This window comes from Pristis pectinata, chromosome 31 (assembly GCF_009764475.1).
Source record: "Pristis pectinata isolate sPriPec2 chromosome 31, sPriPec2.1.pri, whole genome shotgun sequence".
Lineage (NCBI taxonomy): Eukaryota > Metazoa > Chordata > Chondrichthyes > Rhinopristiformes > Pristidae > Pristis > Pristis pectinata.
Window position 1 is genome coordinate 7,087,125 of NC_067435.1, and position 23,165 is coordinate 7,110,289.

General features: G+C 44.1%; 1 protein-coding gene across 1 annotated transcript in view; it reads left to right on the forward strand.

Annotated features, from left to right (window-relative positions):
• Window positions 1-23,165, forward strand: part of notch3 (notch receptor 3) — a 168,322-nt gene that overhangs the window by 16,395 nt on the left and 128,762 nt on the right. The window lies entirely within an intron of this gene.

Below are 23,165 nucleotides of genomic sequence, written 5' to 3' on the forward strand. Positions count from 1 at the left end.
TCACTGGCTTTATGAGACTGCTAAATGATCAGATTATGGTTACAATCAATGGAAGCTATCAGATCCTCCCAATGAAATCTCTTACTTTCCAATGGAAATTATTTTTTTTGAAAACCTTCTTTGAGTCAGTATTTGCGGATCAACCTCCGTGGCACTTGCTTAAAATGGTTCTTTCCTCCTCTTTGGAGGGGCCCTTGGGCCAATACAATGTCCACTGTGGGGCAATTCAATGTGAACATGATGGTGTCAGAGGTCTGCTGGTCAGGGTACCCTGTTCCCACTTATGGCTTTTCAAAACTAGGAGCCATTAAAATGGCCATTAATAAATCCAGTAAAGAGTTCAGAAGAAACTTGGGGAGGAGAGAGAAGGTGGGACTTGCAGCCAAAAGGAAGGGTTGAGGTGAAGAGTTCCAATGTCTTCCGCTTAGCTGTATGGACTTCATTGTGTGCAAAGACTGCATTTGCTATTTTAATCTGATAAAGGACAGCACAGTGGCAGAGCTGGTAGAGCTGCTGCCACACACCAGCAATCCATTTCAATCCTGATCGCCGCTGCTTTCTGTGTGGGGTTTGCATGGTTTCCCTGGGACTGCTTGCGTTTCCGACGGGTGCTCATGTTTCCTCCCACTTCCCAAAGGTGTGCTGGTAGGTAGGTTAATTGACCACAGTAAAATGCCCCTGGTATGTAGGTGAGTGGTAGAATCTGGGTGGGTGGGAGTTGAACAGAATGTGTAGAGAATAAAATGTGTAGGATTAGTATCATAGAGTAATACAGCAAGGAAACAGGCCCTTTGGCCCAACAGGTCCATACTGACCACAGGATCCTCCCTGAAATGGCTGCTTCAATGTATCAATGGCTGTTTGATGGTCACCGTAGAGTTGGTGAGCTGAAGGGCCTGTTTCATGCTGTTTGACACTCTGACTCCTCATGAAAAATCATAGATAAATGCAACTTGCTGTGAAGATTTTGGAATCTTCCTGAAAGCGCAATATCAATGCAAGCCTTCTGGCTGTTTATCCCATCAAGATGCACATGGAGGAGATTATTCCTGACCATTTCAGTATCTTTATCTCCTGTCTAGTTTCAAACATATGGCAAAGGAATGGTGTTAAGTCAACAAAGTTTAGGCTGCTGAGCCATCACTGATTTCAGGAGCAAGGCGTACATTTTAACAAGCAGCTTGCCCTTGTCTGGTGAGAGGCAGGAATTAGTTTATGCTCTTCTGGGACACTAGTCTGGGAGCCTGGGATTTTAAAGAAGCCACATGTTTTTGACCAGTGTTAATGATGGAGTGGCTAACCTAACACCAGGAACCTTCCAAATGCAAACAATGAAAAATTTGATCACTAAAATAGAATTGTGTGCCGCCCTGTTTGTTATTCTGTGGTGTAATGGATTATAGTGCTGGTTTCAGTAGTGGCAGATAGTTCAAAAGATTCAGTGACTTTGCTGTTGATTTAAAGTGAGGGGGGAAAGCTTAAAGGAGATGAGTGGGGTAAGTTTTTTTACACAGAGTGGTAGGTGCTTTGAATGCCCTGTCATGGTTGGTGGTGGAAGCAGACATGATAGTGATGTTTAAGAGGCATTTAGACAGGCACATGAACATGCAGGGATATGGATCATGTGTAGGCAGATAGCTTTAGTTTAATTTGGCATCATGGTCAGCACAGACATTATGGGCTGAAGGGCCTGTTCCTGTGCTGTACTGAATTATGTTCTGTGTCTTGTTCAGCTGAAGTAAGGCCCATGCAGTGGAGTCCAGGACTGATCGTGTATAGAAGCCAGATTTTCCGCTCACTGACTACCAATAGCGATTAAATCTGATTCGTGGGGTTTTGTGATACATGGCTCTTAAAGATGAATGATTAAGGATTTTTATTTTGGGGTGGGGGGGGTCAGCTTCAATGTCTGTGCAGTCTCTGACATGCCACAGGCAATCCTCTGTATTCAATAACATATGAGAGTACAAATGGAAGACAGCTGTGTTGTGGGAATGTGTGAAATTGAGGTGATCTGGAGACTGACTGTACTTTGGGAATAAGCACTCATATTCAGTTCTGAGTTTGTGCTGAGACCATGTGTATTATGGGAGTCTAACTTTCTCCAGTACTTTGAGTGAGTATTGAGACATGCTGCACTATTGAAATGTGAAACAGGACCCAGTGCATTGGTTGAACATTAAGATGCCACAGGAACACAGTTGGAATATGCTTCAGTACCCAGTGCTATATTGCAAGGTGAATACAGGGACACATAGTATTAATGACAGGTGTAACTGTATCTGGATAGTTGATTGAATATTGACAATGGAGAATGTGTGATGGTCTCCAGTACTTGGGCGTGTTAAAGCACACTGTTGCTGAACGAAAGCTCCTAAAGTGCTCCTCGCCAGTCACCTACCTGGCAATGGGAAAGAAGGTGTGAAACTGTGTTTGAAAGTTGGCAACGAGAATGCCTCTGGGGAGGTGAAGAAAATCAGTGGGGAAATTCGCACCAGATCTGACCATCGCATGTGAGTGTCCTACAGAAACAAACTTTGGTTCAGCCCATCACGGACACAGCTTTCTAACTGACCATGAAGCTGTAGGATCGGTGAGTGTGGTCTGCCTGAAATACTCACAGTCACTCTCTCTAATGTTGGAACATCTTTCTGGCCACACCAGTGTAGAGCAATTGGCCATATGCTTGAGGTTGTGGTTGGGCTGACGTGGGGTGCCAGGGCAGGAGCTTCACCCAGCATCCATGGCACTAAGAGCTGTGGACTTCCCTGCTGGACTTACTGCTCCTCTGTCCGAGGCAGTGATGGTTTGGCATTAAGGACTTCCCTGTGATGGGAAAGATGAAGGGAAGAGGTAGGAAGTTCACCCATTTCAATGTTTTGATGAAGGAACAGGACCATGATGCCAAGATCATGAGGGAAAGCAGCACCTTGAGGAGAACTGGGGCTGCTTAGGTGAGGAATTAGATACGTTACTTCCAAACTGGTACAACAGCACTCGCATTCAGACATGTATTCAGGCCCTCGTGCTGTGTTGAGTGAGAGTGTTCATTGTGTTTGTACGTGTGAGGCCCAGCACTGGCAGCTGAGGCTTCAGCTGTCTGGGCTCTGAGCCCTGACATTTCCTTTCACCTCTGTCTAAGCTCCCATGTACACCTTGGAATCAAATGCTGTCACCTTAAGGATGAGGAAAGTGCAAAAGGGATAAGTGGCACTTGTGTGTGTCAATCCCTTATCATGCCTCAGTTTTGGGAAAACCAAAAATAATTTTATGATGTTACTCTTATAAGCTTTGGTTTTTTTTTCCATTAATAATTTTCTGTGTTGAGGTTTATCATCCAGTTGAACATAAATGGAAATGCAATCTCCAACAAAGAGTTTTGAAAAATATTTCGTATCTCATTATGATACAGGTGGAGGCCATTTGGCCCATCAAGTCCATGCTGGTTCTCAGAGCACACTCATCAGTCCCATTTTCCAACTTACTTCCCTACAACCTATTCTCTCTCACATGTTCATCAACCTCCCCCCTCCCTTACAATAAGGGATAATTTAAGTGGCCAGTTAACCTGCCAACGAGCACGTCTTTGGGATGTTGGAGGAATCTGGAGCACCCGGAGGAAGTTGACAGGGTTATATGGAGAATATGCAAACTCCACACAGACCGCACCTGAGATCAGGATTGAACCCAGGTCACTGGAACCATGAGGCAGCAACACTAACTGCTGTACCACAGGGCTACCCTTTGGTGAAGATGATGTTTATAACAAGTATGTGTGATAACACCCTTAGTACCAATATTCCAGTCCTAAAGTCAGTTTATGTGTAAGTGATTGATGTGGGCTTTTCATTAAAGTGAGTTGGTGAGAAACAATCTGTCATGACAACTTTTAAGCATTTTTAATGAAGTGTGATACAAGTTGCTGCTTAATGCCTGTTGATAAGATCAAACACTGAAGGCTTGGCACTGTAGATGTGTGTTATGGAGAGATGCGAAGGGCTTGAGATGTTTTCCTCTGATTAGAAGCCCTGAACCAGAGTGTGTTTTGAATCCTGCATTCAGATAAATTGACAGGTATGCAGAGCAGGTGAAATTCCATCTGTGTTGGAATTTCTAGGGCAGGTGGATGGAATTAAGCCCTTGTATAAAGCTTGGGAGCACAAACAGCCTGTGAACTCGGTGTATGTCGAACAACAACTTGATGAGCCAGTATTTGAAAAGGCCTGGACTGGATATTGTAATAGAGTTGCATGGAATTTATAGCATTGGAGCAAGGCACATGGCCCAGTAATACATGCCAGGGTTTATGCTCCACGTAAACCTCCTCCCAGCCTGTCTCAAGAACTTCCATTGAATCTTTAAACCACAAGATTTCTTGTGACCTCAAAATGCAGCGAGCATTACAAGATCTGATTATTGTTTTTATTCCTATAATTTTATTCATAGACAAATGCCTTTTATTCTGGTAGTAAACCAGTTATCCTTTCTTTAATTTATTCATTCACAGGATGTGGACATTGCTGGCAATACCAGTATTTATTGCCCCTGAATTTAGGAGGCAATTTAAAGTCAACCACATTCATGGGTCTGGGGTCACATCCAGGCCGTTCTGGGTAAGGAAAGCAGATTTATTCCCCCAAAGAATAGCATTGAAACAGATGTCTATTTTGCAACAATCCAGTGGTATCATGGTTTCTCTTACTGAGACTAACTTTTTATTTTGATTCCAGAGTTGTATAATTACTTGAATTTAAATTTCCCAACTGCTGTGGTGGGGTTTGAACTTGTGTCTCTGGATCAGTGGTCCAGAATTTAGGCTGCTAGTCCAGTAACCATCACAGAGCAAAGATAAGTTTTTGCTACTTTTACGCTGCTGTGGGGAAAAAAAAGAGTAATATTTAAAAAAAACTTAAGCCTCCTTGAGACACGAGACTGCAGATGCTGGAAGTCTGGAGCAGCACACAAAAAGCTGGAGGAACTCAGCGGGTCAGGTAGCAACCTTCTCCTGATGAAGGGTCTTGATCCAAAATGTCGACTGCCCATTTCCCCGCATAGATGCTGCCTGACCCGCGAGAAGCCTCATTGTGGCCCTATTTTGTTTCTATCTTTGTGATCCCCTATTGGTTCATGATCCCAAGGTTGAGAACTCCTGTTCTATCCCCTTACCCCTTGTGTATTCATGTAGTCTTCCTGTAAATCCATCTTTTCTATTCCTTCTGGTAAACGGGTCCATGTTCCCACTGCTCCCTGTAGGATCTGTATCGTATATCAGCACTTTTTAAAATTTTCTCCTCCAAAAGAGAAATGTTTTTTCTATGTTTTGGCTGTTGGAACTCCTTTGGAATTTTAAACATTCCTACTCTTCCCTTTTATTCTAGAGTAAGAAAGCTTGGGTCTCAAAGAAATAGTTATCTAAATGACTAGCAGGTAGAAATTACCCACTCTGCTTGACTTGAGGCATCAATGCAATATAACTGGGTAGTAGAGGAAAGACTTGTGTTTGGGCAGAGCTGCCTACGTAGGATGCCTTGTCACTATTAGGGTACTGTGCTGATTAGGAGTCAATAGAGAGCGTGGACCATGAGGGGGAGCTATCCCAGTACTCCAGCACTGGAAGGACAGGGGAACAGGTATGAAGCTTGTGAGAATCATGGTTGTCCTGCCCCCACATCACGGAAATCAGCCTCTCCTCCGTGGATTCTGTCAATACTTCTCGCTGCCTCGGTAAAGCATCCAACATAATCAAAGACCCCACCCACCCGGGACATTCTCTCTTCTCTCCCCTCCTGTCGGGCAGGAGATACAAAAGCCTGAAAGCACGTATCACCAGGCTTAAGGAAAGCTTCTATCCCACTGTTATGAGCCTATTGAACGGTCCCCTAGTACGATAAAATGGACTCTTGACCTCAATCTACCTCGTTATGATCTTGCACCTTATTGTCCACCTGCATTGCACTTTCTCTATAGCTGTGACACTTTGTTCTGCATTCTGTATTGTTTTACCTTGTAGCACCTCAATGCACTGTATAATGAATTGATCTGTACGAATGATATGCAAGACTAGTTTTTCACTGTACCTCGGTACAAGTGACAATAATAAACCAATTCCAATGGTTGGCAGCTGGACCTCCTGCAATCCCGCTCCGCATCCCAGAATTCCCTTGCTGGATTCCTCTGCTGCTCGTTCTCTCTCTGTTTTAAGTTTACCAGTTTGACTGAACACCTCCCTAATGTCTCCTCGTGGGGCTCTGTGTTGAGAGTTATCTGATTCCTCCATGGGACATTTTATTCTGTTAAAGTTGTTATTCTGTTAAAGCTGTTAGTTAAATAGATGTTGCTATTGTAGCCTGGCTTGGATATTAAATGATGCTGAAATGTGCAACTCAATCCATTTTTAGCTCATCTGTAGAATCATAAGGAGGCTATTTGGCCCAACCTGCTCATGCTAGATTTATTAAACATTAAGATCTTCTCTGAGAGATGCTGCTTCCAGCTAATTAGCTCCAGTATCAGAGTGAGATTTGGCCGATTCTCAGCTTGTCCTGATCTTTATTTTTTCACTAGCCTGTTTAAAAGTTATCTGTTTTCAGACGAGATGTTAAACCATGCTGCCATCTTGTTCATTTTGTGGTGCACAGATGTCCCCAGCACTTCCATCCCTGCTTGGCTGGGAGCAGGCAGTGGTGGTGAGCTGCTGTCTTCGACTGCTTCATTGAGTGTTTTGGAGAGGCTCCCACAGTGATTGGATGGCGAGATCCAGGGTTCAAGACCCAACAGTGAGAGGAACCAACTCCAGATGGTGTGCAACTTGGAGGGGAAGCTGCAGGTGGTGGTGTTTTCCTCTGGCTGCAGCCTTTGGCCTTCATGGTGGGGAAGCTTTGGAAGGTGCTGTCAGCGTAGCTGCGACGAGTACCTGCGGTGCATGTTGTAGATGCTTCACACTGCAGCCTCAGTCAGCTCCTCAGTTGGAAGCAGAGTGCAGTGTGCTTGGTGGGCTGCAGCTCGACTGACTGGTCTCCATGCCATCCAAGGGAGTGCTGTTTACTGATTGCAGAGCAGCTGGATGCTGGTTAACCAGCTCAACCAAGGATGTGTCTGGGCAACACTGTTTAGAGAGAGTGGATCAGTAAAGTTTAACCTTGTTTAATGAGAGGATTGACTACAATTCTAAGTAGTAAAATCTTTCTAAAAATTAAATATGCTTCAATAGGGTCTGCATAGAGCGAAGAGTTCCCAACCGCAAGGTTGGGATCTCTTGTTCTATTCCATTTCCCTTTTGTATCCTTCTGCCTTTCCCAATGATCCATCTTTGCTATTCCTCCTGGGGGATGGATTGAGGAACAGGGAGCAAAAGATCCACCATGTTTGCCCTGATCTGGAGCTCATTGCCTGGAAGGGTGGTGGAAGGCAGATTCAGACCCAAAAGGCAAATGGATAGTTACTCAAGAGGAAAAGAAGGGGGCAGGATTGGTCTTGAGGGAGAGCACAGGATTGGGCAGAACAGTCTTTCAAACAAAGATCATTACAGCTCAGGAACAGGCCCTTTGGCCCATGATGTTGGGCCGAACTAATGAAGCTAATGATGCCTAATTGCATTAATCCCTTCTGCCTGCACACAGTCCACATCCCTCCATTCTCTTAATATTCATCTGCCTATCTAAGAGCCTCTCTACAGCCCCTTCAGTGCTGTAATTCTGTAATCAATCCTTGTATCTCTATGGCAAGATTAGCATAACAAGAACTGGGTAATTCTTCTAGTGTCCTGGCCAATGTTTATCCCTGAATTAACAATAGGGACTATCTGGGCACAATTGCATTCCCATTGGTGGGATCTTGTGTGCAAAATCACATGTTTACTATATTCCTCACTGACTCGGCTCCTACTGGCTGTAAAGTGCCTTAAGATGTGCTGAAGTTGTAAAATATCCAGTAGAAATGCACGCCTTCCTTTGGGAAGCAGAGTCATTTATTGGGGTGATGTTGGGATTTGATATGGGGAGGTTTGACACTGCAGGAGGTGCATGTTGGTGTTTACATATGGCGGAGGGTGCCAGGCTGTGCGTTTGCAGTGCTGCTTGTAGTCAGCTATGGCATTATTGAGGAGCAGCCGAGTGGAACGAAGGTCAATACCAACAACAAAACATGCAAAGCAAAGTTTCAGTCTGCTGTGCCGAAATCTTAAGCTCAAACAACCCTCCCTCACCCTCACAAAGGCACCAACTCCCATTTTAAATAGCACCTCTTGTGTCGTTAAGGCACATTACTCATATGGCAAAGCTGCTTTTAAAAGACAGAATTTGTTTCTCTTTCGTTGCTGTGAGGAGGTGGTCCCAGGGGTGGGGGTAGGGGGGTGCAAATGCAGTGTGTCTGGTGGTCTATAACTGGACGAACTGGTCTCCATGTCACCTGAATGCTTCTCACTGATCACCAAGGCAGAGCAACCAGCCCATCTGATGAAAGTGCAAAGATTAAAGAGAGTGAGTGCCAGAGGTAATCAGTATGCCTTAATATTTTTTAAAACAAATAAGCTGAGAACATTTATAATGCAGTAATGTGATTCACTAATCCATACTTAAATGTGTTTTTAAGTTTTCTCCTGAACCATAAAGCTGTATAAACCTCTCAACTTTGAATTATAAGGAAATAATTGTAATATTAGCCTTACTGCAACACAAAATGACACACAGCATTTTGATAGAGGGCGGGAGAAAAGCTTATAATAGTTGGCATGGAGTGACTGTGGCTCAGCGCAGCTCAAATGCCATCTACAAGTTTGCAGACGACACCACTGCTGTTGGTAAAATCTTAGATGGCGACGAGGAGATGTACAGGAGTGAGATAGATCAGCTGGTTGAGTGGTGTCGCAACAACAACCTTGCACTCAACGTCAGCAAGAGCAAGGAGTTGATTGTTGACTTCAGGAAGGGGAAGTCGGGTGAACACACACCAGTCCTCATTGAGGGGTCAGCAGTGGAAAGGGTGAACAGCTTTAAGTTCCTGGGTGTCAACACCTCGGAGGATCTGTCCTGAGCCTAACACGCTGATGCAATCTTGAAGAAGGCTCGCCAGTGGCTCTACGTCGTTAGGAGTTTGAGGAGATTTTGTACGTCACCAAAGACTCTTACAACCTTCTATAGATATACGGTGGAGAACATTCTGATTGGTTGCATCATTGCCTGGTATGGAGGCTCCAATGCATAGAATTGTAAGAGGCTGCAGAGGGGTGTAGACCCAGTCAGCTTCATCACGGGCACAACCCTCCCCACCATCGAGGACATCTTCAAGAGGCGGTGCCTCAAGAAGGTGACGTCCATCACTAAGGGCCCTCACCATCTAGGACACGCCCTCTTCACGTTACTGCCATCGGGGAAGAGGTACAGGAGCCTGAAGACCCACACTCAATGATTCAGAAACAGCTTCTTCCCCTCCGCCATCAGATTTCTGAATGTTCCATGGACCCTTAAATACTACCTCGTTATTCCTTTTGTTTTGCATTATTTATTTATTTTGTAATTTATTGTAATTTGATGTCTTTGCACTGTACTGCTGCCACAAAACAACAAATTTCACATATAAGTCAGTGATAATAATTCTGATTCTGAATAAAAGGTGGCACCATATTGTAATAGCAAGTGGTGAGGTGCATTGTAATAGAAGGTGGTGAGGAGCCTTATAATAGGGGGCAAGAAGTTTTGAAATAGGTGGTGAAAAACCATGTAATAGGTGGCGAGGTGCCTTGTAATAGGATGTGGACCCTGTTATAGAAGATAGAAGAGGATACTCTAAAACGAAATGGCCCGGGGAAGACTTGGGTAGGGTGCTTTGAATGTGGCGTCGTTGCACTGGTTAGCACTATTTTCTTGTTTCCTACCATTTTCTCCTGAGGGTAGAGGATCTCTGTATCATGTTTCCATTGGCAGTGCATTTTCCCCACTCCCTGTATGATGGTGGTTCTCTTTGAGCCTGAAGATTATTGGATCAGTGTAACCCCAGCTGGACTGATTCTGCTGTTCAGGTGCATGAACTTGCTGCAGATGTAGGTAGTTCTATTGGTTGTTTTCTCCTTGTATCTCAACTCCACCTTGTTCCCCCAGTTCAGTCCCTTCCCACCTACATCCATGACACCTCGCATACGCTCCACCACTTCGACAACTTCCAATTCTCTGACCCTCACTGCCTCATTTTCAGCATGGACGTTAAGTCCCTGTACACAATTATATCCCCATCAGGAAGACCTTGGGATCTCCGTTTCTTTCTGGAACACAGACCCAACCAGGTCCCCTCCACCAACACCCTCCTCCGTCTGCCTCTCTTCAAGGTTGGTAGTTTTACCCCTGAATTTATAGCCCCAGCACCTTCACCCCAACCTTACGCCCTCCACTTGCCCTCATAATCCAGAAGTCCTCTCATTGTTTACAACAGTCTTGGGGGGCCCTGCATGATGTCAGTGAAATTGTGTGTGATGTGTTCACTGGGATGAGTACATCAGATGCTCCATTTCCCCTTGGGATGTGAGGAGACAGTTTTGCTGGGATTTAATCCCTCACTGGAAACCTGTGAATGTCTGGAAATATCCCAAAGTCAAATGGCCTGGCTGGACATTGGGTGGGGACATGCAACTTTGAAGGGGAAAAATGTAAAGGGTTCATTCTGATTGCTATGGGTCATCTAAAATGAATTGGCTTCCTGATCGATTGCTTAATCCTCAGTGCAGTATCAAGGGAGCGTTGCACTGTCAGAGGTAATCTTTTAGATGTGACCCTAAACCATATCCCCATTTACCCCTTCAAGTGAGTGTGAAAGACCCCATAACGCAGTTGCAAAGAAGAGTGGGTGTTCTTCCCAGTGTCCTAGATACAAGGATTATCCCTTATCCAACATCAGTAGAATAGATGATCTGGTCTTAATCACAGTGATGTTTGTGGGAGCTTGCTGTGTGCAAACTGGTTGCTGTGTTTCTTACTTCACAGCCAATCAAGTTTAGTCATTGTGATGTATGTTGGGCATTCTGACACCATTCCAAACCCAAGTCCTTTTAACTTAAAGCTTGTGGAGTTTGAATAGTTAAGTTGGCTGTCCTTTTTGACTCATGATTAGATCATGTTTTCATGTTGCGTAATCCCTGTGTGTAAAAAAAAAAGGAACCTCGGCTCATCATCTATCAACATATTGCAAATGTTTATGCAAAAGTTCAGCAAGGAGAATCAGTGCTGCACTAAGACATGAGATGTTGCGCAAGGCTTTTGTGATTTTTTTACATGTCAGCAGAACTGTGTTGTGGGAAAGTCTATTGTCAGCTCCAGTTCACTGAGCCGAGTGCTGTTTGACTTTCTGGATAGCCCTTTCCATTGCTTCTGGTGTGTTTATGTGCACCGGCTTTTACCTAATCTGGTTTTATCTGTTACTGCTGGAGACCATCTGATGAAAGTAACATTTAACAGATATCCCTATTTTCAGAGTTACACAACATGGAAACATAGAGCATAGATCAGTACAGCACAGGAACAAGGCCCTTCGGCCCACGATGTTGTGCCGAACTAATTAAACTAGTAATTAAACACCTAACTAAACTACTCCCTTCTGCCTACACAAGGTCTATAACCCTCCATTCTCTGCACATTCATGTGCCTATCTAAGAGCCTCTTAAAATGCCTCTATCCTATTTGCCTTCACTACCAGCCCTGGCAACGCATTCCAGGCACCCACCACTCTCTGTAAACAAAAACTTGCCACGCACACTTCCTTTGAACTTGCCCCCCTCACCTTAAATGTATACAGCATACATGCAGGAAACGGGCCCTTCAGCCCACAAATCAATGCTGACCCATTTATGCTAATTTTACACAAATCTCTTTATTCTCCCTGTATTCCCATCAACTGTCCCCAGATTCAATGGCATTCAGAGATGGGCAATTAATGCAGGTCTCTTCAGTGATGCACTGATCCTGAAAAGTGAATTTAAAAAAAAGCTCTCGGAAACTTTTATGAAGGAATGAGATAACTTCTCATACTTGCGAACTTCAGTGAGTATGGCCCAATTTTCCCTGATCTCTCTCGTCCCAGCAATCACTGAACGCCAAGGTAGGTATAGCCTTTATTTATTAATGTTTGTTCCATTATTTGTACTCTATCCCATTGCTATTACTTGGAGCTTGTGTGCAATTTGGCAGCAGCATTCCCAATGATACAACAGTGACCACCCCTCATTGGCTGCAGTGCACTTTGGGATGTCAACAGGTGGTGAAAGGCACTATGGAAATGTAACTCTTTCTTTATTAGGAATACTACTCATTACAGGATTGTGTACGAGAAGTGCAGTTGTGGGTGAAGCAAGCACCTGCGTTTGAAGAAGTTGTCTTTCTCTCCACAGAACTCCAATCTGCGGCTCGAGCACAATTCAAGTGGAGAAGTTCGCAAACAGTCGGTGCCTTTGTCCACGTTGGCCTCACAATGAATGACTTTGTGGGGATGTTTTAAAAGGGTTTTACTCGTGTTACTTGCATCTTGAGTTGCAGAACAAAATGAAGAAAGTGTTCTCTCTTCTGACTGGCTCCAGGCGTTTTATAAAACAGGAGAAGAACGGCTTCATCTGATGATTGTAAGCTGAACTGGCATAAATGGCCAATTGTTTGTTAATCATGGTGCGCAGATGCCATGATTAGGGGAGGACGCTTGGCCATATCGCAACTCTTTTTGTCATACAAGAATATAACATGAAATGGAAGGAGGAGAAGCCAATCAGCCCCTCATGTCTGCTCCTCCACTCAGGAATATCATGGCTCACCTTTTACCTCAGCAACAATGTCCAATACTAACCCCAATTCCCTGATTCCTTTAATGTCCAAAAATCCATTGATCTCTATCTTGAATGCATTTACTTATTGAACTTCTATAGTCCTCTTGGGTAGAGAATTCCAAATATTCATTATTGTCTGGGTGAAGAAATTTCTTCTCATTGCAGTCCTTGAATGCTGGACCCTTTACCTTGAGAGCCCTGTGACCCCTGGTTCTGGACACCCAGCCAGGGGAGATATCTACCCTGTAAAGCCCCGTAAGTATTGTGTTTCAGTGAGGTCACCTCATTTTTCTGAAATCTAGTGAGTATAGGCTTAATTCTCTGAATCTCAGCTCATAAAATAACCCCCCATTTCCAGGAATCAATCTGAATCAATCTTCCTTGTGCTCCCTTGATTGCAAGTATATTTTTCATTTGTTAAGGAGACCAGACATGCACACGCTATCCCAGGTACAATCTCACTAGGACCTATATAATTGCAGTAGGATGTCTTTAATCTTGTACTTGCATCCAAATACAATAAAGCACAACATACTGTTTGCCTTGCTAATTGCATGCTGTATCTGTACGTTAACTTCATTGCATGTACAAGGACACACATGTTCCTCTCATACCCACACCTCTCAATCCCTCACAGTTTAAAAGATACTTTTATATTTATAAATATTTATGCTTTTATATTTTTTCTACACAATTTTTGGTCTCCTTCCGGCACGGAACATGGCGACACAACATTGGGCTGGGAATTCAGTGGAGGACTCGTACCATGAAGCTGCACTCAGTGCTGATATTTTCTCTGGCAAGCTACAATCTCCTCACACACTCTTCAAAATAAACTAAAAGATCAAAGTTACATTAAAGAGAGAAGAAGCAGAATTAAAATTTCAGGAATCATGAAGTTATTTTTGGCAACTTTTCATTTTGCATACTCTAAAATCAGTGCTTGCAAAATGAAATAACGGCAGATTTCTCATTTGAATGTTTGAGATGGAGGTGGGAGTAGGCTATTCGGCCTCTTGAACCTGCTGTAGAATTTGGGAAGGTAATTTTTTACAGAGGGTGGTAGGTGCCTGGAACGTGCTGCCAAGGGTGGTGGTGGAAGCAGACATGATAGTGATGTTTAAGAGGCATTTAGACAGGCACATGAACATGCAGGGAATGGAGGGATATGGATCACATGCAGGCAGATGGGATTAGTGTAAATTGGCATTGCAGTCAGTACCAGCACGCTGGGCCAAAAAGCTTGTTCCTGTGCTGTGCTGTTCTCTGTCCTGTGGTAATCTTGTTCCTCAATGCCACTCTGTTCAATCCTTGAAGTCCTTTTAGTGTCCAGAAATCTATTGATCTCAGTCTTCAATATATTTGTTGACTAAATATTCACACTTTTCTGGGTTTGGGAATTCCAAAGATTAACAAGACATTGACTGAAGAAATTTCTCCTGACTTAAATAAGCCATCCCCTATTTTGAGACTATGCCCCTTAATTCTAGATTCTCCAACCAGAGTACTCAACCTTTCTACTTGCCCTGTCAATTGCTTTCAGAATCTGTTCTGTCTCATGTGCGAAATGGTGTTTCCTTTAATCTGCCACTTTTATTTTGGTTCTCATTTATAGTTAATTACATGTGTGGTTTATTATACCTTTTTTGTGTTGTGACTGAAGTCATATGCTTCCCATATTTTTGTTTGCTACCTGTAGGATGAGTAGAGGCTTACAAGGACTGTAAATGCTGACAATGGGCTAGTTGGGCTGAATGGTCTGATTTCTGAGTTGGAGGCTTGGTATAATATGGTTAATGTTCAGAGCAGCAACTGATTGCAGTGATGATTGTTTCCCAGTTTCTGTGTGGACTGGAGATTTACAATATCCTGGCTGGCATCATGGAAATGGAAGGCTGAAAGTCACTCTCAGCCAAGCTATTCCAACAAATGTATCTCTTTATGATTATCTCTAATCCCCTGTTGTCATGCAGCATCTTAACTCTTGCTTCGCAATAAGATTTTGTAAATCCTAGATGCTCTCTAGCCTTGAGCAAGAGATGGACATTAAAGATATGATCGTGGTGGCCACCGCTATATAACCGAGCCAGTTCCCGCCCTGGACTGCCATTTCCATGTATATTTTCAGCAGGCAATCAAGAATACAAACATTCACCACATTCTTAGTCCTCTTGCTCCCACCAACCACCTTCCCTATCACTGTCCCAGCCGAAGAAAAAGAGATTAAAATACCTTTAGAGTTGTAGAGTCATTCAGCATTCAGAGTCATCCTCTGGCCCATGGATTCTGTGCCAACCATCAAGCACCCATCATACACTAATCCTACACTAATTTATTCTTCCCACATTCCTATCAACTCCCAGATGCTACCACTCATCTACACACTAGGGGCAATTTACAGCAGACAGTTAACATCACCCAATAGGTCTTTAGTACTTGGAAGAAACTGGAGTACCTGGAGAAAAGCACTGCACTGGTGTACTTTCCGAAATTACTGTGAAGACTAGAGCACTTTGCTGCCTTTAATTTGTCCGAGTTTGCGATAGGTGCTACATGGATAGAATTTTGATTCCTCCTTTCTTCTCTCCCACACTTTCTGTTCTCCCTCTCGCTTTCACTTTCTTTCTTGTTCCTCTGTTTATCTTTCTCTGTCTCTCTTTGCCTCTCCCGATTTTTTTTAACCCTCATCGACCTCGTGTGAAGGCAGCAATTGATTACTGGGAGGTGGGGTTGTGCGTTGGTCACAAGAAGATTCAGTTGCCCACCCCCCTAAGATCTCAGTCCCTGGCCTGTTTTCTCTCTCAATGCCATTGGGATTCACCCTATCTAGACTGCTAGTTTTATCTGTCAGGAGGATGGGCGTGCAGTATGTGGGTGTAATGCAGCCCTGATTACTAACAATCACCAGACCCTGAAGTTGTTATTTTTAAGGGAGAAGTAAGAGAATGGTCAAAACTGATGGTACAGAAATAACCAAGTTGTAAAAGAGATTTGAAATGAGACATTATTAATGACGTGACCACTAGTTCATGTTACCAATAGGCATCAGCTATATTATTATATAAAGGATTGAAATGTGTGTGCAGTATATCTGAGTCTCTCCGATCCTATTCAAATATGCACATTTTGGGATTGGTTATTATAAATTGAATTAGTTTGAGTAAATAGTGCCACATTTTCAAAAATAGTTAGGCCACACTTGTAATTAAGCAGTGGTTGAGGAACTTCTGTTTATTTGGGACATTCATTACAGCAACACTGGATTGGTCAATGGTATTAGTATTATTTGTTTAAGAGTTTGGAGTTTCTTGGTGCAGTGTCTGACAGCCTCCACTCACTTCTTCACACAAACCTCACACAAACTGCTATCTGCCACCCAGAAGCTGCCCCTTGGGGGGTGGGGGTGGGGAATGAGTGAAGGGGGAACTCTCTCGCTGAAGTGATTAAAAAGCAGAAAGTTATTGTTTTTTTGGGCAGGTCCATCTCTTGGAAAGAGGTGCCACCCAGCTTCACTCTGTCAGCCCTTGAGAGCTCACACCTGCAGTAACTTTTACAGTCTCAGCATGTCCCAAACTGCTGTTGTACTGTAGGAAATATGTTGGGAAGTTTACACATGGCAAGCTCCCACAAAGAATGATGAGCAGATTATTAGTTTGATGCTGTCGGCTAGGGGACAGATATTGTCTAGGACACACTCATCTTTGAAGTGGAATGATGAGAATAAAAGTTCCCTGGTGCCAACACTCATTTTCTCAGAAGTGGAAACAAGAAGATGACGGATTTGAATAATTTATTTGTTCAGAGCATGTCGATGTCGCTAGCAGAGCTGACGTTTATTGTCCACCCCTAAATGACTTTGAACTGAGGTGGTCAGACAACATTGGTGAGTCTAGAGTGGCAGCTTGACCAGAGCAACATTTACTTTTCTGAGGACATCTGTGAACCAGATGGATATTTTTCAGTTACCCTTTATTTTATGGAGCAAAAGGTTTGAAGGTCACTCTGTTGATACTGTCGTGGAGGTGAGAGGCTGGGCTGGGGGGTATGTGTGGGAGTGAGGGAGGCATCAGACTGATAGTGTTTGGATAGGAGGGTAGGAGCAATGAATCATAGCGATTCACATCAAAAATGGTGTCCATCTGGCCCATAATGTCCATAATGGTAACTAACCACATTCCTTCTCTCTGTCCATAGTTCTGTAGGTCATGGCTCTGTTCATCCAGGTACTTTTCAAATATGGCCAAGGTTTCCTCCCCCACCACCCTTTCATCTGTGTGGTCCAAAGCCCCATCACAATTTAGGTGAAAAAGAATTTGCTCAATCCTGTCTAATGTTTCTATCAGTTATTTCAATGTCTTTTGGTTGTTAAACTCTCTGCCAGGGGAGGTAGTCCTTCCTGCTCTCACTGTCTAGGGCTCTCATAATTTTACAGTTCATTTAAATAACCCCTCAGCCACTTCTTGGTCCAAAGAAGCCAAAACCAGATCTCTCTCCAGAACAACACTCTCCAGCCCTGGCAGCGTCTGATTAGAGTGGATGTAGAGGGCGGGTAGGAATTGGGGAAAGGGTCAGTGTTTGTAAAGTGGGGGGGGGGAGTTAGCAAGAGAGCGCAATGGCTGGAGGGGAATCAGTTGCGTTTGTCCCACTAATTCTGGCCTTAGGAAAGGGACTTAGCTTGTAGAAATGGCAAAGCCTACCAACTCGTATGTGATTGAATTATCTCTCAGCCATTAGGATCTTGCGCAGTAACAGCCTACATTACTCAAGCTTCCTATTGCCTTGTAAGAGTTTGATTTAAATATGTTAACATAGTGCTATAATAGGGTCCCTTTTATTTTCTTTCCTTCTTAATCCTGTGTCCTGCAGTTACATGGCAGTAGGGGGTTAACGTCAGGGCAGCCTAGTTTCTTCATTTACCCATTAGTCTTTGTCAGAAGGACGAACCAGTATTGCAAGTGGAGCGATTTGAGGTGAGAGGTTGTGATCCAACCTGTAGGAATTCACCCAGCCTGAGTTGGTGACCCCTTATGCCTTGTGAGACCTGCTCACTGTAGTGAGGTTTCTCTCTCTTTTTATTTCATTAAAACTAGACCGCACCATTTGTTTTGAAATCCAAAACTCTGATCCAGTATGTGTTACCTGGTTTCTTGGCAATCCCATAGGAGTATTGGCACTTCACCTTTGCAACACTAGCCTTTCCCAAATAGCAGGCACATTCTGCTATACTTGCATGTAGTGTAAAAAAATGTCAGAAAGGACCAAGTCTCTCTCTATTTGCCAGTTTTTTTTTCTCAGTCACCCTGAGGGGAGTTGATCGCACTGGATGGGATTGTTGGCAGGGCAATTACAATTCCAGTTCCTGTGAATAACACTCAACACTGAACAGACATAATTTATAATGGGACACTAGACTTATTAAGAAAAACAGATTGAAGTGGTGGTTTTGTTTAAATTGATTCACAGGATGTGGAGGTTGCTGTCAAGGTCAACATTAATTGCCGATCAGAACAGAGTGGCTTGTTCAAGAGACGATGTAAATTTTCAAATTCATATTTCCTTGGAACATAAAGGGAGGCCATTCAACCCTATGCTGGCTCTCGGTGCAGTTGCATCCCCTAGAGCATCAGATTCCCTGGAGAGTCAAAGCTAGGTCACTGGAGCTGGAACTCCTGAGATAGAGGCACTATCTGCATACATTGTGCCATCCATGCTGCCGTATGGTAGTAGAGAGGTTATTTATCATACAGTAGGGTCATAGAGAGACACAGCATGGAAACAGGCCCTTTGGCTCATGAGTCCAAGCTGACCATCAACCATTCATCTTTACACTAATCTTACCCTACCCCATTTTACTCTACCCATATCCTCGTCTACTTCCCTCTCGGATTCTACTTGCAGTGGCCAATTAATCTACCAATCCACACATTTTTGGGACGTGGGAGGAAACCCACGCAGTCACAGGGAGAACGAGCAAACTCCACACAGACAGCACCCGAGGTCAGGATTGAACCCGGGTCACTGGAGTTGTGAGGCAGTGGCTCTACCAACTGTGCCACCCACTATACAGAGACCTGGAACAATGATTCTGGTTTGTCCCACAATGGCAAATGGTGAATTTAAATTCAGTCAAATCTGGGATTTGAAAAGTAAAGGTGATCATGAAACTGCTGGGTTGTTGTAAAAATCTATCTGGTTCACCCATGTTTTTGAGGAAGCAAAATCTGCCACTCTTAACCAGTTTAGGATATATGTGACTCCAGATACACAGATATGTGATTGACTTTTAATTTCCCTGTGGAGCAATTCAGAAGGCAAATGGTATGTCGGCCTTCAGTACAATTGGATTTGAATACAAGAGTAAAGACATCCTACTGCAATTATGTAGGGTTTGGTGAGACTTCATCTGGAACGTTATGTGCAGTCTGGTCTTGCTACCCAAGGAAAGATGTGTTTTCCTCAGAACTTGGGAGTTTGCCATATGGGATAATATTAAGGGGACTATGCCGTACTGTTTTGAGTTTAGAAGAATGTGAGGTGTCTCATTGAAACACAGAGGTCCTATGGGGCTTGACAGGATAGATGTGGGGATGGTGTCTCCCATGACTGTGGTGTCTAGAACCAAACACAAAATATAAGGGGTAAGCCACTCAGCAGAGGTGAGAAGAGATTTCATCACCTTGAGACAGATACTGGAATCTGGAGCAGCAAACTGGAGGAACTCTGCGGGTCGAGCAGCATCTGTGGAGGGAAATGGACAGTCAACATTTTGGGTTGATACCCTTCATCTGGACTGAAAGATAGAGGGGTGATAGCCAGTATAAAAAGGTGAAGGGAAGGAGTTGTTGGATTCAACTGTTTTAAGTAGTGTTTTAAAAACTTTTCCAGTGTTTAATGCACCTCAAGTGGCTGCACAAGGAATGGCCACTTCCTAGCTTATTGGTTCGGCTATCAGGTGAATACATGTTTTCTCATCGGTTGGCTTTGCCACAGGTATCTAACAGGTTTTCTGACTGGACTGTTGTTAGCTAAGGAGTACCTCTTATCTCGGGTATAAAAGGTGTCGATTTTGTTAATCATTCTCTTGCTCTCTCTTGCCTCTGTCTCTCTCTTACTTATCTCACTCTTATCATTTTCCACCCCCCCACCCCCCTCCCCGGCCCAAGCTCATCTTTAGTTCCTTTGGTCTCGGCTCATCTCCCAGTAGTAAAGCTAGTGTGCCATGTGCTCTGTGACTGTCTCTTTGTTTTAAATTTTTCCAATAAAACAGTGTGAAGCACCACGTTGTTTTCAACTCATTCTTGGACTCCTGAAAGAACCTGCGGATTCAAAAATAACCTGATCCCACAGAGTGGAGCATCAGCTAGTAAGCCATAGGTGGATAGAGCAGCAGAGATCACAGAGGGGGAGCAGGAAGAGAGGGTCTCACAGAACTCCTGTTGAAGAAAGGAGGAAAACTCCTTTGAAGTAGGATACCTTGGAAGAGATCTTGCAGTGGAGTAGCAAAACAGGAGACTGCACCTAGAGGCTGATGAATCTTCAGAATTCTCTACCCAGGAGAGATGTGGAGGTTCAGTGGCTGAGTTCAAGATCAATAAATTTTTGAATATTAGGGGAATTAAATGATATTGGATTAGAGCAGGAATGAAGGCCTGAGCTGAACGATAATCCATGATCTTACTGAATGACAAAACACACATGGGAGTCTGCATGCAACACACACAAAATGTTGGAGGAACTCAGCAGGTCAGGCAGCATCTATGGAAGGAAATGAACAGTTGATGTTTCGGGCCTTCATCAGGAGTCTGCATGGCCTACTTCTGTTCACCAGGGGGATGGCATCTTGTGATGGGCAATAGATGTTGGCTTTGCCAGTGGTGCCCACATCCTGACTGACTTTAAAAGAAAAAAAATGACCACTTGTATCTGTTTTCCTTAACATATAGCATCTCTCCACAAATTTATTTCTGTTCAGTGTTGAGTGTTACTCACAGGGAATGAACCAAGTGTGAATTTTGTTCCGTAAGTGAAAGGCAAACTGGAGTTTGTGAGGTCGGGACAGCTAAGTATTTTAGCCTCCAGTCAGTAGACAGAATGACTGGGTGTTGTTTTGATGATTAAACATGGCCTGGTCTCCTGCCAGCCTCCTCCCTCTCATTGACCGCACCACATGACTTCAATTGGGAATGTTTGTAGGCAAGTGGGAAAGCTGAGGCTGAGCCAAGCCTGTGGCAGCTGTATTGATATGCAGTAGGCATTCAGGTGAGCTGTTTGGCCACACGAACCCTCACCCTTTCACACCAACCTTTGGGCCAGATGAATCCAAGAGACACAATCAGACTAGCTCCTGCGGGAAGGTTGCAGGGTTTCCCAGTGGTTTGCTGGTTCGCCTTTGGTCTTTGATTGTGGTAGGGGTTAGTTTCCTGGAAACACCAGACGTGTTCTGTCCTTTAACCAAACAACTGGGGACTGGTTGCTTAGAGAATGAGGAAGGGAAGGCTAAATGGTTTTGGAAGAGGAGGAGCTGCCTCATAGTCTGGGCTGGGGGCAGGTCACCTTCTCATCCTGGAGGGGTGCAGGAGTCTCATTTTTTTTGTTGGGGGGGTGGGGGATGGTTGGCTGACGGTTCAAGTGGGGGCAGGAGCAGCCGAGTAGTTCCTCATAGAGAGGTGCGGGGAAGAGGTTGATGGTCTTTGTGGGGAGAGTGACCATTTTGGTGGGAATGACAGCTTGGATGTTTTTGTTGAGGAGTGGGGGCGAGGTTTTCCTCATGGATTAGGGGATGGTGTGTCAGTTGCAATGTCGTCAACACTCGATGAGGCTTGCGTTCTTGTAAAATGCTCACATCTTTTGCCAAAACCCATCTGGCATTTTGTGGCTTGACTGTACTCCCATCCTACCCACTGGTTGGACAAGCCTTTTGTTAGTGTTGGCCATGTGACCGTGGACTTGTTTGTTTTGGCCTCTCCTGCTCATGCATTGGCTCTGAGGGAGTTGCTGGAGTGTGGAGGTGCAGAGTACTTCACAGGTTGACATTGAATTGTTGCCATGGGGTCCGTTGAATTCTCCCCTGCATCCTGGCCAATGTCGTTCCCTCAGCCACCAACTACACACAAAGGATTTGATCAGTAATCATATTGGGAGATTTCTGTGGCTGAAGACTTGGGCTAGGTTGTGGTCTGTTTCTCTAAATCAGCGAACCTGGGAATCCCTCAGTCATAGTCCAGACTATCGGAAAAGAACATATTTTCCTGGTAACTCTGAATCACCAGTATTCAATCCAGGCCCCACACATGTCTGCCTAAATCTGGTTATTGTGGGCCAATAGGCCTCAGGCTCCAAATCATAGGTACACAACACCAGCCAGAACATGCGGCCAAACATCTCCAGGTTGTCTCCTTGGAAACATTCCCAATGAAGTACCTCAGGTGTGGATGCGTCAGTTGATGCCCATGGCCTGAAAAGCCTCTGAGGTTGGCTGTTCTCTCACAGACTCGAAGGTAGGCAATCAGGAGCTCCATCTGGTTCCCTGAAGGCCTGGGTAACATCTATAAATTAACAGTCTCCGTTATCAAACTGGAGGGTTGCTCAGCATAATTATTGCTGGTTATGGGATTTTACCATGCATAAATTGGCTGCCATACTTCCTAAAACAGCGATTGCGAAAAAAAAATACTTTTTTTGCTTAATAATGCTGGTGGGGATGAGGAAAATGCTGTAAAAATGCAAAGTTGTTTTTATGAATTAACCAGTGAAGGGCAGATTATAAAAACAACAGGCGTTGGTCTATCTGGTGAGAGGAAGAGACTTCCAATCACAGCAGCTGAGTGAAGATTTTGGCACTGTGCATACGTTTCACTTACTCGCTCCTCCATATTTCCAAAACATCCAGAATGGATGCTCCTCCCATCCCAAAATTATCAAGGAGCCTGTGTCACATAATAGGCTTGAGTCATGGCAGAAACTTGGACTGATGTCAGCTGCCAGAAACCAAGAGTGGAAAACAGATAATTCTGAATGGAGGGTTGGATTTTTATCAAGGTCCTTTTGTAATTGTTTTAGAGGGTAGATGAATGATTGAAAATTTTCCTGGGTGGTCCTGCACACGTGTGTGTATGTGTATTCATCAGGGTCAGTGTTTCAGTGTATCTGTCTGTATTTAGAGTCGGTGGGTTTTGTGTTTCAGTGTATCTGTGCATTGGGGCTGTATGTTGGCCATGGTGTGAGTGTGTGTGTGTGAATGTTTTGCTAATCACTTTGAGAGGTGTTGATGCCAGGAATCAGGGTACTTTGTATTTCACGGACCTTGTGTCAGCAAGAATCAAACCTAGGCTGAGTTCTAGGCCCACCAGAACCAGCGGCAGAGGGCTGG